The sequence below is a fragment of the Rhea americana genome, unplaced genomic scaffold, assembly GCF_003343005.1.
Source record: "Rhea americana isolate MKP2758 unplaced genomic scaffold, rheAme1 scaffold_33, whole genome shotgun sequence".
Classification (NCBI taxonomy): domain Eukaryota; kingdom Metazoa; phylum Chordata; class Aves; order Rheiformes; family Rheidae; genus Rhea; species Rhea americana.
Genome location: NW_028186457.1, coordinates 2,331,144 through 2,349,425, shown reverse-complemented (window position 1 = coordinate 2,349,425; position 18,282 = coordinate 2,331,144). Strand labels below are relative to the sequence as shown.

The 18,282-nt window shown below is 38.7% G+C and overlaps 1 protein-coding gene across 1 annotated transcript in view; it reads left to right on the top strand.

Moving 5' to 3' along the window:
- GYPC (glycophorin C (Gerbich blood group)) overlaps positions 1-9,726 on the top strand; it is a 142,701-nt gene extending 132,975 nt beyond the window's left edge. Inside the window, exon 5 of the transcript XR_014896578.1 lies at positions 9,505-9,726. The gene's annotated coding sequence lies outside the window, so the exon portion shown is untranslated. The remainder of the gene's footprint in view (positions 1-9,504) is intronic.
- The last annotated feature ends 8,556 nt before the right edge of the window (positions 9,727-18,282 follow it).

The following is an 18,282-nucleotide window of genomic DNA, read 5'->3' as shown; positions in this document are numbered from 1 at the left end:
ACGTTGCAGTGCTGTAAATGCTCTCAGTCATGTGCTTCTATCCTCAGTTCAGTTCATCTATCATTTATTAAAATTATCATGCCCTGCATTTAGCACTTTTGTTTCCAAAACTGGTAATATCTAATACCTACAAAATCACTCTCCAGGAACAGAAGCAGGCCTGCTCTCACATATGTTCACCTCGCCTTTCAGTCTGAGGACTATTAATTCATTAATATTTAAGATTTCAAATGCAACTGCCTACATAGCTTTAACTAGAGGCATGAGGACAGAAGCCAATTACATTACCACAGTAACTACATGGCTGGACGTGCGTTCATCATGAGGACAAATGCCCTTAGTTGCATCCTATGCACTGAGGACATCCAGTCACGTGGCTTGGCTTGGATGCAATCTCATGGGAGCASTGAACATGTGCCTTTCATATGATGAGAGGTGGCACCATTTCAGCTATGTAATAGGCACGTGTCAGACAAAGTCAACAGAGGGCCTTGGGGCCTTCTGGAAAGCAGCAGGTGTCCATTACATATGGGAGATGGTCATTATCTTGGCACATAATATGTGCATATCAGATTATATGTGGTCCTTGAGAGCCTCTGTAAAAGGCTATATGGCCTGATCTGGTGAAAAATGGGCACCACTGAATTACAGCAGATCTGTAAGGCAAAATATAGCTGCAGCTTCTCAAGATATACCTGTATTAACTTCAAACTGGTTTTCCTATGTACAGACAGCAGAGATGCCAGAAGAAAGTGTGCTCAGCCCAGGAGAGCTATCTTAACTATACTCAGGCCCATCACTGGCAATTTTATGTTCTTCAACTACACGAGCTAATTTTAGTCTTCCGTAGTCATACCTACTTAGATGTCCAAAATGGAGATTCGGAACCTAAGGATGAGTTTGTGATCACTAACCCTGTAGATGTTTCTGAYACTAAGTTGTAGCAGATACCGGAGGTCCTGATTCATTTGTCTCCAGATGCATCTCAGTCTTTACAGGCCTATTTCATACCTAGCCTTCATCAGGAACCAAAAATTAATCATTCTTCCACCCTTCTACATGGTGGACTTGAGACAATAGACATGTTTAGGGCCTTTCCATTAGTCTTCTTTTCAGAAGTTGACTAGAGAATAACTTATCTAATATAAAGGCTCAARGTTTAGAGAACTCATGCTGAGGAAATTTATGCCCATAGCTCCCATTTCCCTGGAAAGTGCTCTATCCCATCAGATCAAAAGAAATGGAGGGGGAAGGCTCCTGGATCCAGGAAGGCTATTCTCTGAACTGAACCTTATATTGAAAAGCTGGAGGTGTTCTTCACCCACAGACAGAAACAAAGTCTATACTGTTGTCCTGAGAAATACAGGTACATAGTTCTATTCCTTAAGGTATTTTCAGCAAATAGGCAACCCCTCRCCTTGTCCCACTTTCCTCCCCTGAGCAGTACCATAAACCTTGGACTGCAATTAGTGGGGTCATATTCTTGAAAAGGGGCTTTCAGCAGCTAGTGGAGAAGRAATGTTGTTGGACTGGTCTGATAAGCTTTATTCCAGAAAGAAAGAGACCAAGGGTGAACAGAACATTTACATCTCCAGCTACTGCAGAACTCTTGCAAAGTATCGCCTCCCCACCTTCCCACCACCGCCCACTAAGATACATTTACTTGCATAGCCATATTATGAAAAGCTTTGGAAAACTGCAACTTGGCCCGTTGCTGACAGTTTCTCATAGTTCACTATGTACGGATGCCCTTCTACCTGAATCAATTATATGACATTACAGGCTTGATTTCTGATTTTGGTGTTCTTGTTTCTTTCTTGACATTGGTTTCTGTTCGTTTGTGCCATATGCTGCCTTGAATTTATGCTGCTGTGCTTTATTAGAGTTCAGATTTTCCTTTGCCATTAAAGGAAAAATAGAACATTTTAAATGGACTGTGAAATAAGGTAAAGAAAAGTTTAATCGTGCTCAAATCAATTCAGTGGAGTGGCTTTATTAATAGTTATTGCATTCTGCATCACATTGCTTATTAAATATTGTGCATTTTGGAAACTATTCAGTGCTGCAGTTACACTGTACTTCAGCAAGCAGCTGGTTCCCACTTCATGTGAGATTGAGAGAGACATGTTTTTTGTTCACTAATASATGACTTCACTGGAAACATAGACATCATCTTGCTGGAAGAAACTATGGACCATYTAGTATAGTACCCTGTCCCTGGCACAATCTCTGGTACCACATTCTCAGGAGGAAAGTGTATGAGAATTCACAGTTGACAATTACACGATAACTTGTCTAACTCCTACCAATTAAACGCTGACTTACATAATAATTCATGGGTTTTTTATTTATTCTTCATTTTTATGCATTAATTTATGTAATTTTGAATATTCTTATACACTACATAAAGAGTATGTATGTTTTTCATTCATTCTGGAAGTGAAGATACTGACATATCTTGATGCAATATGTTCTATAGCTTCATTATGCACAGTGTAAAAAAATTTTCTTTCTTTGAAGGAGTTCTTTTGTTTGTTTTTTTGCTTGGTTTTTGTGGGGATAACTAAGACATCTCAGGCATTAGTCACCACCTCATTATGCTCAGATCTACATGTATCAGAGTAGTCCTTATCCTGTGGCAAAGACTATCTTTCATTTCACTTTGCTATATCTCCTTCCTCAGAGGTTTCTCCCTCTTTTTTGTTGTAAGACAAGAGTCCTTCTTATTTACTTGGTCTCATAATGTAGGAGCTTTATTTTCTTTTTTCAGAACCTTCAGTATGGATTTCACAGGCACTTTTGAAACTCAGATCAACCAAAGTGGGAGCAAAGCTAGGTGATCCCATCCTACATGTCTATGCTTTTGATCATTTAAAACAAGACCATTTTTAACCTGCACTTAATATTTTAATTTGTGTCTCTTCCTGCAGAATGATCACCCTGGGAAAGATTATTTGAATTCTCTAGTGTTTGCYTCACCCTAGAGCTGACAGAAAAAGTCATTAATTTTTATCATATACAGCTGAGAGTGGTGATTTTTCAACTGAGGCAGAAAGGGACTAGTAGTGCAGATAGCCATTACCTCTTGATCCTTTCAATCACTCACCTGAAAACACTTTCTCTTTTTTGAGCTCTAGCTTATGAATATATACACATTTTTGGGGGTCTTGTGTAGTGGAGTGTTTATTAATCCACAGGAGTAAGTGGGTTCTTATGCAAAAAGGATTTCTCTGGGAAAGAAACTAAATATATAACCACCATAATGGCAACTTCAAAGAATGAATCTAGTGCTTACCACATATAGTGACAATTCTCTCTTTACCTTCCTCCTTATCAGGATAGTTTCCTACAGAAAAAGACTTACCTGGTTAAGGGAGTGTGGGTGTGGGTGTGCACACGCACATGCACGCCTATCCATCAGTTTCCTATTCTCCCCAGAACTTTTCACTCCATTTGCCAATTTAAACCCATTTTGTCAAACAAACAGAGGTTTTAAAAGATATTGATTTTACAAAAAGGGAGGTCATTGCACCCTTGAACTTCTGTCTCAGATTTTTTCTGTTCTCCCTGACTATTGCTCCATTCTCATATCTCTGTCCCTCTTCCATCTTCTATACATGACAATGACTCCCCATAAGGAAATCCTGTGTGTGCTGTCCATAAGTTTTAGGAAAAGAGGACAGCCTGGAAGAATAAAGAGACTGTGCAAGTATTATCGAGTAAAGCAAAGATGCAACATCATTGAATTCACAATGATTCTTCAATACAATTTGTTGGTGAGCTTCTTTGGTTGCAAACTTTACAGTTGGTCAGACTCAGTTATGCCCATTCCAGATTCAAAATCCATCCAACCATCCTCAGTTAAAGTAACAATTTTATGACATTGATCTTAGTAAAAACTTAGTACCTTCTACATAAAGTAATTCCCTGGTACATGTACTTTATACATCTTCACATTCAAGTAAGAATGCTCCACATGGGTTTTTGTTGTTTTATATCATTGCTAGTCTGAGGTCTTTAGTTTATCTGAGACAATTTTCTGGCTAAAAAAATATGGGAGCTATTCCTGTCCAAGCAGAAAGGTTTTATCAAGGAATAGATTTCCACACTTACTGCATTCAGCTGATCCACACAGCTTGATAAGGACATCATAGGCTTATCTCATATGAAAGTTCATAAACCATCTCTAGTTAATCTCTAGTTATCACCATTTTCATCCCAAGATCTATACTATTTTCAAATTTGGCCTACTAGGGAAAAAAAAAAAAAAAGCTAAAAACAAGCAGAAGAAAAGATGAAAATTGAACTGCACAAAGCATTGACTTGTTTATCAGATCTCAATCCATAGCTTCTGTCCTCATATCTTTCAGATTGAGATGTTTCCAGCATGGACCTTTGCTCGCTGTGTTTCTTCCTAGCCTGATAAAACAGGACTCCAATGTTGAGTGTAAATTTGGACACCACTGGTGCAGAAATACCCAGAACAYCCACAGAAAAACAAACAAAACATTTGAAATGCAGATTCTGGCAGTGACTGACATCCTGTGGTTTTCAGAGTCTGGTAGCTCACAAGATCCTTATTCCTAAAACTCATGCGTTAAACACAAGGTCTAGTGAGAGAGTTGCATTACACCAAAAATTATTTGCAAAAACACAAAAGAGAAAGAAGGTTTGATGTGGATACTAGTGAAGCTGTGAGACTCTCTTCTTTGCAGATACTTAAGAAGTTGCACAAATACTTGTCAGATGGTGACTAAACATAAGTCATCCTGCTCCTTGCAGTCAGAACATGGTGACCTCTGCAGCTAACAGCCACTTGTACACATCTATGATTCTATGAAAAGATGGAAATGCACAATTATAATCATGTCTCCCATGCCATCCTGTAATTCTGCCACTGCAGGATGACACTAGAAATCAGAAACGTAAAAACACCTTAGACCTGTACCTCAACCCCAGGTATGTTTTCAGACCATATGGCAAACATCTGTTGTCATTCCCAAGTTCTTACTGATACTTTTCTCCCAAAAGCAATATTTTGACCCCAAAGACAGACATAAACCAAGGGAAGTTCGGATACTTCATGAATGCTGAATGTATTCATGCTTTTAATTTTTTCTGGAAATTGCTCAGACACTGCAATGATAGCTGGGTCCTAAATCATGAATTACACGGGTAAATAAAAAGCAGCAAGAATATTCATGGATCCAGACTCTATTACATATTGATTCAGAGTCAGATTCTGACTTGTGATGAGGAATTAATGCTAAAGTATAAGATTTTTCAGAAAAGCTAAAGGAAGCTGTTCCTACCCAGTGTCCCACTGTGTAATCCAACCTTATTATTAAGTACGTCAAGAGACAGAGAAAAATGTTCCACTTTTAATGAAGAAGAAGAGATAGTGCAAAATAGTTTACTAAATTTCAGCCACGGCATTTAAACCTATTCATGTGATTCAAACTCATTTACTTCCCCTGAAGTTTCCTGACAAGAACATATATTTCCCTGGAAATGTAGCATACTAAAGCCATTGTAAATAAGCTGCATGAAAAATAGTGCTTTTATTTACATTATGATTTACCAGTCCTAGCTCCTTATCAATCTAGGCTCCCTGTATGCTTGCAACAAGGCTGAACATGAATCAATGTTTTCTCTGGGTATCTCTTCAAAATCTTAAGAAAATCACTTTCTGATCATAAGGACAGCTGTTAAACTTCATCTTTCGTCTGTTATTTCTTAGTAGGTGGCATTAAGGAAATGAAACTGTATTCTAAATAGGTTTTATTGGCATGCACAAACAATATATACCCACATTGTTCTCTGTTGGCAATATTTGAAAACAGAAACTTGTAATCAGGTACAAGTTGAATGACTATTCACGCAAAAATGAAATGGTGATATGGCTCATAAACCTATGGTCTTGTTGGCTGGCAGTCATTACAACTCCTGTAGAATCATTTTGAAAGTCTAGATATGTATATCTCCTGCATTCCTATATAAATTCTCTCAGTTGTTTCCAATGAATAAAGTTTTCCTTCACTTCTACCTGCTCATTGCATATGGTAGTATGCTTGAAATAGTTGCCCCATTCTGATCTTGACACAGCTGCAGCTGCCTCATCTCTCTATATAAAACAAATGAGTCTATTTCCCCCGAAGAGAAATCCCATTGACTTCCTTGACATGATCCAACTGTAATTTAAAAGAAACACCTTTTGAATGGAGACATGCAGATAGGCTGAAAAAATTTCATTGATAAACATGAAGCTGTATTAAATAAATGTAAAAACAATGTGATAACACTATGTTTTTAATAGGAAGAGAGTACCAAAATCTTGAGGAAGTTCCAAAGAAATACTTGTGTAAGAAATGGATAAAGAAGAAAATAAATGTCCTAATCAAGGTCAGGCTTCCCTTGTGCCCTGCTCTAAGCAGAGAAATAAGATACATAATATAATRAACTCAAGGAATTACCATTTAAATGGGAAAGACAAAGGAAGCACTAATATAATCTCCACAACAAGAAAAAAACAAGTAAATTGCCCAAATCATAGAAATCAGAGTCAGAGCTATGAACTAAACTCTTTTGAGTGCCAGAGTAACACTTGAACTACTCTCTGATGGGGAGCTTGCAATAAGCAGGATGAAACAGTAAAGAAATAAATTCTAATTTCAGATGAATGGAGTCTCCTGTTTTTTAAAAAGTAATTAGAGCTCCCTGTTTACTTCGCACTTGAAAATGTTAACATGACTATGTATTTGTCCTCCCTTATTCCTTTGCTACATACCTTGTGTGACATTACTAGAAATTTCAAAAGGTCTTCTTTCAGGAAGATTTTGGATTAATATGAAAATATGACTCACTAGTGCTGTCCTGAGAATCCAAGCACATTTACAGGACACTTTTACCTTAAACAATTTCATTTCAAGGTTTTATTCAGGAAGCGAGCTGAAGTGCTTGCTATGGCTCTTCCCTCTGAGGATGTGTTGTCTCATCCCAGCACTGACAGCAGTATGTGTTGGTCTTTGCCACCTGGACCTCCAGGTTTACTTCGTCCCCGTGTATTAGCCACCACAGTGAACTCCATCCAGTGTGGCCTTTGGCTAATTTAAGCCTGAGTTGAATTTAATCACATCTCTGGCAGCAGAGTCCATTTGTAGGGATCTCCACTGAACCTTTATTCTCTCATAAGGTTGTGCCCATCAGTAAAAAGTTGTGGCTAAAGAGGTGGAACAGGATACCTAGATTCTTTCTGGGCCTGCTGATCTATGAATCTGAGCAACTTTGTAAGATTTTCTGTTCCCTTCTGATCACAGAATCACAGAATAGTTGAGGTTGGAATGGACCTCTAGAGATCATCTAGTCCACCTCCGYTGCTCAAGCAGGGTCACCTAGAACATATTAGACAGGATTGCATCCAGGTGGGTTTTGAGTATCTCCAGAGAAAGAAACTCCCCAATCTCTCTGGGCAACCTGTTCCAGTGCTCTGTCACTCTCACAGTGATGAAGTTCTCCCTCATATTCAGGCAGAACCTCCTGTGGTTCAGATTTGCTGCTGTAGCCGTCTTTTACACATTTTCTTCATGTAGATTGTCTGGGCTAGCTTTTTTAAGATACTGAAGTGCCTCCCCTCCCATGAACAGAAATTATCCTACTGCAGAAAAGGATTCTGACACCAGTATTCACTGACAAAGATTTCAGTGACTGAACCTACACTATCTGGGGCAAGAGCTTCTGCAACTGTGTAGTAGTTTTGTGCCAAGGCCAATGAGAGACCAGTGCTAGTTAAGCCTTTAGACTGGTGCTGTAAATGTATATGTTATTGCTTATCCAAATGGAATACACAAGGCCGAAGTTACTACTACTGTGATTGTCACAATAGGTCTCTTTCAGCAGTAACGTTACTGTAACCATAATGGCCTAAAAATATCAGTCAGACCTAACAAAGGCATTCTGACCCCAGAAGCTGGCCTCTGCATGAAAGTATCTCATAGCATTAGAGATCTAAACTGAAACGTGCTGCCCCACTTTCAGAGCCTCCTCGGGATGGGAGAGGTTGTGGAGTCTCCTTCTCTGGAGATATTCAAAGCCCACCTGGATGCAACCCTATCTAACATGTTCTAGGAGACCCTGCTTGAGCAGGGGGGTTGGACTAGATGATCTCCAGAGGTCCCTTCCAAGCTTACCGATTCTATGATTCTATGGAAGCCTCTTTCCTGGCTGAAGAAGTTCCTCACAGACATGAYATCATACTGTTCTGTACCTCAAAGCTTTTGTGTAGATCACAACTACATATGAAGGTTTATTTTTGGGGGGATCCATGGGCATTCAGCAGTGGGCATTAGCTCCTGCTGTTTGTAACACAGAGATGCATCCTCAAAATCATGCAGAGCATCCACTTTTTTCCCCATGATAGTTTCTTCATGAGCTCTGCTCTCAGTATTTTCTGTATTCACCATAACTGGTTTCCATCATTCAGATGATACAGCTATTTGAGTATGGTAGTAGTTAAATCAGATGCCAAAAAAGAGGGTAGACACAAATAGGACCAACATTCTCTTTCCTTTATTTCCTGAAGTGATCCCATTTATGTCTATCTTGTTTCTGGATATCATAACAGTATTCCCAGGCTTTTCAAGCCTCTAGCTGTAGAGATTCTTTTGAGCAAAATCTCTCATCTTTTCTCTAAGATGATGATATAGAGAATAATTTTGTTTGATTTATCAGGAGCACTAACCACTTATACAGTCTCTAGGCAGCTGTCTTGCATTTGCTTCACTTCTCTCTTCAACTTGGCATACATAGTTTCACAGGCCCAGGAGGTCCTCACAGCCAAAACAAGGTGTTTTAACATCAGTTTCCTCGTCATTCAGTAATTAGATCCCATTTCCACATGACTTCCAAATACAGTTCAGTTAGAGTTGGACCTTAATAGCCAGAAATAACAGTGAGACAACTGAAAAAGGAAGAGCCACTATGTCTCTTGTGCATGCTAGCAGCAATGGCTCAGAAACTTGTCTAAAATCACACATTTTCCTGAGATGATAAGAGATACAAAGTCGTTATCTTCTGATAAATTTGGCTTTTTTTGGCTGAGCAATGTGAAGGCCAAGGCCAAGCCATATAGAAAGTTTAACCATTGGTCAGGTTCTGCAATACTTTTTCACAGGAACAAGCAGAGCAGAAGATCCTAAAGAGTTTAGAGATGGAGATGGGAAAATATATCAGAGGAAATCTTTCATTTTGTTCTTTAGCATAGCATGTTACCTCTTTCAGATATGTTTTCTCCAGGCCTATGTGTGGCGCATGCTTTCCTCAAGCTGTTTCAGACGCAAGTCATCTACTTCAAACACTTATTTCCCAAGACTATGTCTCTCGGTAGGAACTTCCTGAAGGATGTGCAAATCCCATGGATGCTGTAGCACTGACCATAGGATAGATGAGGCTGCATTTGTAGCGAGCACCACAAAAGTCCTGATTCTTTTCTTTACTTTTTTCCTAAAGGAAATGAAGATTCCACCAAAGGCAAATTGCTGCCCTCAGAAGAGAGCGCCTTATCATCATCTGTCTTACTCTCTCTGAAACAATAGAAACTTCAAGGGAAAGTTTCTGGAGTTCCCGAAAGAAAAACAGAAATACAGAGAGAACTTCTGGCCAAGCCCTCACTAATGAGTARTCCTAAAGTATGAGGACTTATGTACTAACACTTTTCCACCCTACAGATGTGCAATAGAAGGTTGTTAAGAAATAAAAATATTACTATTCTTCCTATCAGATTGTTCTCTTGGGTGATGTCTAGTATCAAAGTGTTCCAGTAACAAAGTATCTTCTGAGAGAAGAACAAATACAGAAAGACTTCCTTTTGCCAAATATAACTTTAAATGTAGTCTATTCAGTCTCCCATCTGAAAAATTGCTTTTGTTGAGGTGTTAATTAAAACCATCCACCATACTTTTATGGCACAACTATGTTTTAAATCAGCCAGAAGAAAACGACTTATTGTTATTAAAACCATAGGTTATAACATGTTTAAAATGCTCATAGTTCCAAACCCACTGCAATCTCTGTTTCAAGGGATCCTAAAAAAAAAAAAAAAAAAAGCATTTGGATTCCATTAGGGTTTGTAAATAACAGTAATCTGGTTGTCACAGGCTGCCTATAGACCTTTCTCATTTCCATACAACAATATTGGAATCAATAGTCCCTGTTGCCCAACATCATTTTCATAATTTCCACGAATTGCTATAATTGTTTCCRTTAGTCTTTTAAAAATTCGCATGCCAAAACTACATGGATATGCTTCCTAATTTTTTTAAAGCCTCTTACAAATCCTATCGAAACAGCAGTCTCTCTGGTGATTGAATTAGACCCAAAAACCTTTCATACACTTGCATTGTGTGCATAAAATGGTAGTGTCTAAGATATCTTTCTAGACAAAAAGAGAAGAGGGTTTCTTGGTCCTATAYCAGGTGCTAGACAGTGGAAATGGGGTTCTCACAGTTGCGTGGCTCCCCACAGCCGTGGCTTCAACATCCTCTAAATTTTCTTCTTAATTCCCAGCCTAAAATATTTTACAGATCATAAAGAAGGCAAGGTACAAGAAGGAAACATAAGGATAGAAGAAGCCAGAGGCAGAGCATTCTGTGGTTTCCTAACCTATATTAGTACCCAAACCATGGAGATATTAACCAGGAACTAATTTTAAGCAAGTGAACTTTCCCTTTGCTTGTGCATTTTGAAAGCTCTAGGAGCTATGCCTTGTTTGAGACATACAATGGGAAAAGAGAGGAGTTGAGGTGAGAGGCAGGAGATATGGGAAGGAAAGAGGAGTATATAGCAAAAGATTCAGTGAAATTAAGAGACTGTGAGGAAGGAGGAATTGTTCCTGAATATCATGTGGAAAATGCAAATGATGTGATGAGTTAGCCTGCAAAATAATGTGCCAGGGAAAGTGATGGAGGTGCTAGAGCTTGAGATGTTTAAATTACTTTGGATAAAACACTGGGGTATGGAATATAAAGAGCAGCCTCAGGTATGTTACATGTAACTTAACAGCTCATTTCCCTCTCCTAGGGATCTAGTTCCTCACTGTTCAAGGACAGGCAGAGTCTGTCTGGCAGAAGGAGAAGTTTCCAATTTTGTGCTATTCCCTGAAATGGCCATGGGGCTGCAAGCAGGGTGGGGGTAGTTGAGGGAGAAAGATGGGCTATGTCCTGCTGATTCACCTCTCTCAAATATCTTCTTACCCAAACTCTGGTTACTGTGAGTAGCAAACAACATCAAGAGCCATGTCACCAGTATCCCTGTTCTCAAGAAGATGAAGTACGAGAGAGAAAAGTAGTCTGCAAACGTATTATGCCCCTTTTTGGCTCTATATGGGTGATTACACTGCCTGTGGCCCACTCTGATGGGACATCACAAGGGTTTCTCTGTACCCACCACCCTCTGCTCTGTCCCAAGACAAGCCTCAGGCTCAGGAACTCCTGGCCCACACAGAGCATCTGCTTTGTGAGTCTCTGTCCTTCGCACAAGAGGCACACTACTGTCTTCTCAGCAGGGATAGAAGGGTGTAATCCCAGAGCATAGCAGCTGTTTGAAGAAAATCCAAAACAAGAAAATGAGAGAGAGCTCTTGAGCTCTGGCTTGTCCCTACTGTTCACGTCTCAGATGATTTGTGTTGTGCTACAGGTTTCTTCATGTTTCTTTCCTCACCCCAGGCGGCACCAGAGAGGATGTCRAGTCCACGGTTTTCTGCACACAGAGATTTTAAACCAAATCCCACTCGCCTTAGAATAGTCAAACTCTTAGTTACTCTAATGAGAGCCAGGCTCATTTCTTTCCTCCAAAATCTTGCTCACTGATAAGGGAGCCTGATGCAATAAGTGACAGGGGTCAAAGCAGATATTGTAACATATTCAGACAGATCTGGACAATCTACAGATATAATTTCTAGCTAGAAATAGTTACAACTGCTTTCAGGACTCTATCAAAGCTTTATCCAACCCATTTTATTCTCAGCATCAGTCTGATAACAGCCCATTGGAGTTTCTATCCATTACTTCTCAATCTGCAGGAAGATGGTGGTGCATTTGAAAATAAAYAAATGGCTTCAAAATTCTGCTTTCCTATTCTGCACCTGGAAAATAAAAGCAGAACAAAAAACAGAGCATAACTTCCATGAATGCAATACATTAGGAGTACAAGTAAACATTCAGAAGACAGGGCAGGGTAAACTAAAGTGGTACATGAAACCTATATCCTTGCTCCTTTTTCAGTTTAACCTGAACAGGAATCAATGCAATTTGTCATGGGGCTGTTGCTCTGATAAGTGACAAATGTCTTGTGGTAGTATTGCTGTTGAGGGAACACCAATTGGAAGTCTTTAAACATCAAGTAGGCAGATCTGCTTAATCTGGAAAGATTRAGGAAGCCAGGCCAGCATTACAACAGGAAGAGAGTACTCGTTCATTTTGTGAGATGACTTCAGACCATGTCTATGGGAAAAATTGCATGGCTCGCTGTGCTTGGAGCAGACTGCCAGCATTGTGTTGCAGCCCTTGTAATGCTCCACAGCCAAGGATCTAATGTTTGAGTGGCATATAGATGATCCCAAGATCTTTTAAGCTTCCTTTATCCTGAGTAGAAAGTAACTTTGGCTTTTTCCTTGTTGCATTTCCTGGAATTTGTTATCCCTCCCACATAAATGGGACCTGACAACAATTTGCCTCAGTTGGACTCCCCTATGTAAGGCAAACCTTTCCCAGACTGCATTCATGCTGATTCTTAATTGAATGGTATCGTATTTGGATAACACATGTTAGTGGAAGCATACAGACATCCCAAAGCCTCTTTAACTGGTACAATAAAAAAAGATTTTTTTGGCAGAATAATGAGTGTTTCCGTGATTTTCAGTTCCTGGCTTTCCTTTTACATTACAAGGAGTGCTGTAAGCATTTTTTTTATGTTAGATTAGATTCCTACGACGGATCAAGGAACATATTCTATTCTAAGCAAGAGAGTACGACTGCTTCTCCAACAACCAATCTTGCCTTCCCAAACCACCTCAGACATGGCTGGTGAGAAAGTATTTTTAACTTCCAGCCTCTATAGCCATGCTATTCCCTGAAGAGCCTTAACAAGTCGTCAAAATCTCTCTTTATGTGATTTGTTTTTTTCATTTCTCCACTCATTTTGTTGTCAGGTTTCTTCATTTGAATGGATGATTATCAAAGTTTACCATCTTCATTGCTAGCCTTGTGCCAGCCTTGTGCTAACAATGTAAAAATGTCTCCTTTTTCTTTGGTTTTGGCTTAACTGGGAGGCAACTGAAAACAAAATAAAAAACACACACACACACACACACACGCACACACACACACACAAAAAAAAAAAAAAAAAAAAAAAAAAACAAAAACACACACACGAACACACACAAACAAAAAAAAAAAAAAAAAGAAAAAAAATAATAAACTGAGCCAGGAAACATTCTCCAAATTGCCACAGAATGCATCAAAGCTCTTTGACGCAATTAAAGAATGGAATAGATGTAAGATATTAGATGATTTATTTTAATATACTTATTCTGAGGAATAGCTCCATGAACAGGATCATCTGACCTATTATTATCTGATAAGGCAAGGATTAAAAAGATACTGTTCTTRGAGGTTCTGTTTTTTGCATCATTGCTCTAGTAGTTTCAAAGAATACACTCCTACACAAGAATTCATAAGTCATCTGTGTTCCTGAGATAAGCAAGGTCTGTGCCTTCATTATGTGGGATGTCACAAGCCATGTGTTTGTGAAAAATGACAAGAGCAGAGAAGGAAGTCTGCTGTTTTGGTGAGATTGAGTAAGATCAGGAATCTGGTTCTGTGAACTTTCTGATCATTCCTTCTTCAAAGGCAGCGCTGAGAACAGCCCTCTCTGTAACCATAGAGGGAACGRACACTCTCAGATCCCAGCCCAATAAAGCTCTGCCCACTTGGGATGTTGCGCTGGAATACATTTTATTGCAAATGGACATTCAGTAAAGGACASTGAATCACAAAGAAGTGATTTTCACTTAGGAGAAACCACAAGGACTACCACAAGTRTGTTAGATATGGCGAGCTCCAGCCTGCTCTTTGCTGCAACCCAACACTGTGCTGCTCAGATGACACACATCACTGACCTTAATTTGATGCAGTGCAACAGACTGAGTGGAAAACAATCAAAAATTAGCATTGTCTTTTCCAAACATCTTAGTTATTTGTCACTTTTGCAGCTCTTCTTTCTGCTCGAAAGAACAGCTACATGTGAAATAAAGCTTTTGGGTGGTGAAAGCATGAGCTTTAAATCCCTAGAGGTAGAAGTCAGCGAGAAAACTGTCTTAACGCACYTGGCTGCCAACAGTGAACTTAAAGTAAGCCAATCAGTACCTAGCAGAGGACAGTGCACTGACAACAGTTAGACAAACAGACATCTTCATCTTCTGGCCAGAGTCACTCAGCTGTTTAACACAGTGGGCCTTCTTCACCACTCTCTCTCATCTGTGGACTGAGGTGGACTGACAGGAATAAGTGCCTGGCTATATGCAGAGTCAAGAGATGCCTTGACCATTATCTGAAAATTATTTTATAGAAAGAAAATGCTAGATATCAATGGCTTTTTTGTTTAATGTAGAAAAAAAGAATTGAGAAAAAATTATTTTTTATCACCCAGGACAACTAATTTACAATTGTTGGCACCTTCTCCTACTCGATTCTCTCTCTGCCACTGGCTACAGATAGAAATCCAGTGGCTTTGATTCATTACAGCTATTCCATGATTTACTTAACCAGAAGWAATGACTACAAAATCTGCCCTTCCTACAGACTGAAACCCCAAACTCACAGAATGGTTCAAGCCTGAATTTATCTCTCTGGTTCTTTTACACAGGCAGAATGGCAGGAACTGAGCTGAACGTTGCACACCAGTGACAAACAACACAGGATGGGATCCAAGCATACAGAACTCCACACCCAATGGATCCCATTATTGCCCTCCTTTTCTGTATATATAATCAATTCCCTCCTTATTCTCTGCATGATGTATTTTAGTATCAGCTGTTATCTTCTTCCATATCCTTGGCATGCATTTTAAATTGATCAATCATTTTATCCATACATGATGCACGAGCACAAGCCTCAGYCATTACCAGCAGCTCAAGCCAAATGAGCACACAGCCCTTGAACGTTATGTTTCAGTGTTACCTTGTGTTCATGGCCAAATGCTACAATCCCTAGGTGGTTTCCACAAGACTTTGGCTGAATGATCTTGGAGCTCATCTATCTACTTGAACCTCAACAAAGAACAGTGCTKTGCGGAGACTGTAAATCAGAGCTGAAGATACTATTTGACTGATTTCAACTCATAACTGCTGATAGGCATTAGGAAGTTTCTTCTCTAGTTTTGGTCATGCCAGTTCTCAGTCACTGATTACTTTGCTGCTGGATGCCATGCCTTGAAGAYTGATCAGCTGCTTTGAGTGGCAGGTCATCAATCACAGTACAAAGGCAATCGCTCTTTTAGAGGAAACTCATGCACTGTTTTTGGATGCAGGATAAAGTCATATTCCTCCAATGGCCACATTTGAAGCTGTCATATCATAAGAAACGACAGGTTTCTGAACCGTCACTCTTTGCAACGGTATTCCCTTGAGGAAGAAAAAGAGGAAAGGAACTTGACTTAACTCTGCTTTTATAATCAAGATATTTTTTTTTCCTTTCTCTCTGGCAGGTTCTCTCATCCCTATTTCCACAGTGACACTAACACCCCTTGCTAACTGCTAAAATGATTGTCATTGTTTCTCTACAGCACAGCCAGCTAACACGGGAAGAACTGGCTCTGCAATACCTGACATCATATGTGAAATAGAGGTGAAATAGAGGGTAGAAAGAAAAGCACCAAACATCTGAGAATTAGAATAGCTTTTGTTCCAACATATTCAGTGATCTGCTAGGTTCAATATCTCACATCTGGTGGATTAGAGAAGGTGGCAGGTAAACTTCATTTGACAATTTGTTGTTTATTTTAGGGAGCTGCTTCTTGTATCTTCAATTTCCATTGCAAAAAAAGGATCAGTCCTGGAGACTGGATCTTTCATTTGTCCACAACACAGTTTAAGAGATCCTGCAAAGGGTTAACTTTGCGTAGAACCAAACAGAGGAGAGACTTCTGTSTGATGTTAACAAAATAGCCTGGTGAGACACAAATAATTCAATAAGCAAATTTAAATCTTTCAGCATTTTTATTTGGAAGAGGAGACCAGAATTTTTGCCCCTAGAACATCGTGCAGCCTCAGGGCTTTGCATCACAGACATACTTGAATATATTGGGATACAAATGTCAAGAGATCAGCAGCCACTTCACAACAGCTGAGCTGTTCCCACAACAAGACCAAGGAAAGAAGCGGGTAGGGAGGAGACCTGGGTCTCATAAACCCTACAGCCACCCTAAAGTAGACTATACATACTTCTGAATGGCAGTCATTAGTTAGAAATTATTTCAGAATACAGTAGGGAAGAAGGAAATAGTTTAATAATTATTTTTTCTATAAAAAAGCATTTAGATCTTCTCACCTCTTTCTGTCACTGCACTTTAAGCTTTGCAGAAGTTATTTAATACCAATGAAAAATAAATTTAGAGGAAAAAGTTTTAGCGTTACATTAACTTTTCATTGCATTTTAGCATTTTTAATCCAGCAGACAAAAAAATCATTATTTTCTTAAATTTAATTAATTTACTAAACTCCTCACGGTTCATTGAATTCAATCCTGTATCTGCGATCTTTCTGGGTCCATTAAGCTCCTGGGGTTCAACTTCATCTCTTCTAACTCATAAAAATCTCATCAAAATGGAAATAAAATGCAATTTTGAACTTGCTAATGAAGGGAAAAAATGTTAACTTTCCAGTGCTGTTGAATTAATGGATTATCTTTGCCAGCCAATTTTAAAGGAGAAAACTTTCGCACTGGGGCAAACTTATAAAAGTTGGAATAATTGCACAAAGAGGCATAAGCTGTGCCAGTATTTTTCACTGTCTTTCTCTACCACTGCCTAAGATATTACTGCAGTAAGACTGCTCTCCTCTGAGCTTGCTTTGTCTTCTATCCAAGCAAGATGGATGTGAACGTTCTTATAGCATATTACATATCATTATTAACTGCAGAAATAGTCCTAGATGTCAAATGCACAGTTTGGATGTTCAATAAAGCACAGAAGCACCTGCAAAATTTTAAATCTGAGGAGTAATCTCAGAAGCAAGTGCTTTTGAGGGGTGGCTGATGAAAGGAAGTGTATATTTAAATAGTGATTGAATCGGTTCTTTGGGGGGGATCCTTAGTTTAGTATTTTTAAAAAACAGTTGTTGTTAAATCATCAGATAGCTCTTTAGTTTGCTTCCTACTTAGTCTTGAAATTTCAGCTTTGTTTGGTATCATCATCTAATCCTAAATTACAGTAGAAGAACAAAGTGGCAGACTGCTAAYGAGTTCCACTCCAGAAGCAGCTGCTTTCCAGTGCAATAAGAAACAGTCTGGGGTTCTTTCCATCCCTAAGTATATAAAGGAAAACTGGAATCTGGAAATTATAGAACTAGTCATATTTTTCCCAGGATTTTTTTTTAATTAGCCCTTATAACCAAAATCTTTTTTTTTTATCATGTCTTCCTGATTTTTGTCTTCCCTTTAAGAATAATTTACATATATTGTTTTCATTTTTTTCTTTTCCCAATTTTTTGTACTGTTTTGTCTCTTTTTCATTGAAATTTTGGTCAAAATCATTTTCCCWAAAGAAGTAACTGATGAAGAAGAACCTTGGAAATGAGAAATAAATGACAAATGATTTTTTTAAGCCTGTAGAAGTGGAAAAAGAATACGGAAGAATTGAGAACAGTACTGAAAACAAGACAAAAAATTAAGAGTGACTTACCAATCTCTGTGAAATGAAAACTAATATAGAATTCCAGAATGAAAAAAAATTTAATTCCTCAAACATTTCTGACATAGTGCTATATGCATTCATAAATAGATATATGAAAAATAAATGCTCACTATATTTTTTTATTGTCATTATTATCATCATAATTATATGCATAACTGAATCACGCTAACAGACCAACCCAGACTAGGTTAATGCCTGTGCAAATCTTGCGYAAGCAGTGACCGGATCAGTGAGTTTCTCATATTAATAGTACTAAATTATCATCCTCTAAACACAAAAATCTGCATGACAGATGAGCATGCCTCTAGGAATAACAGTGAT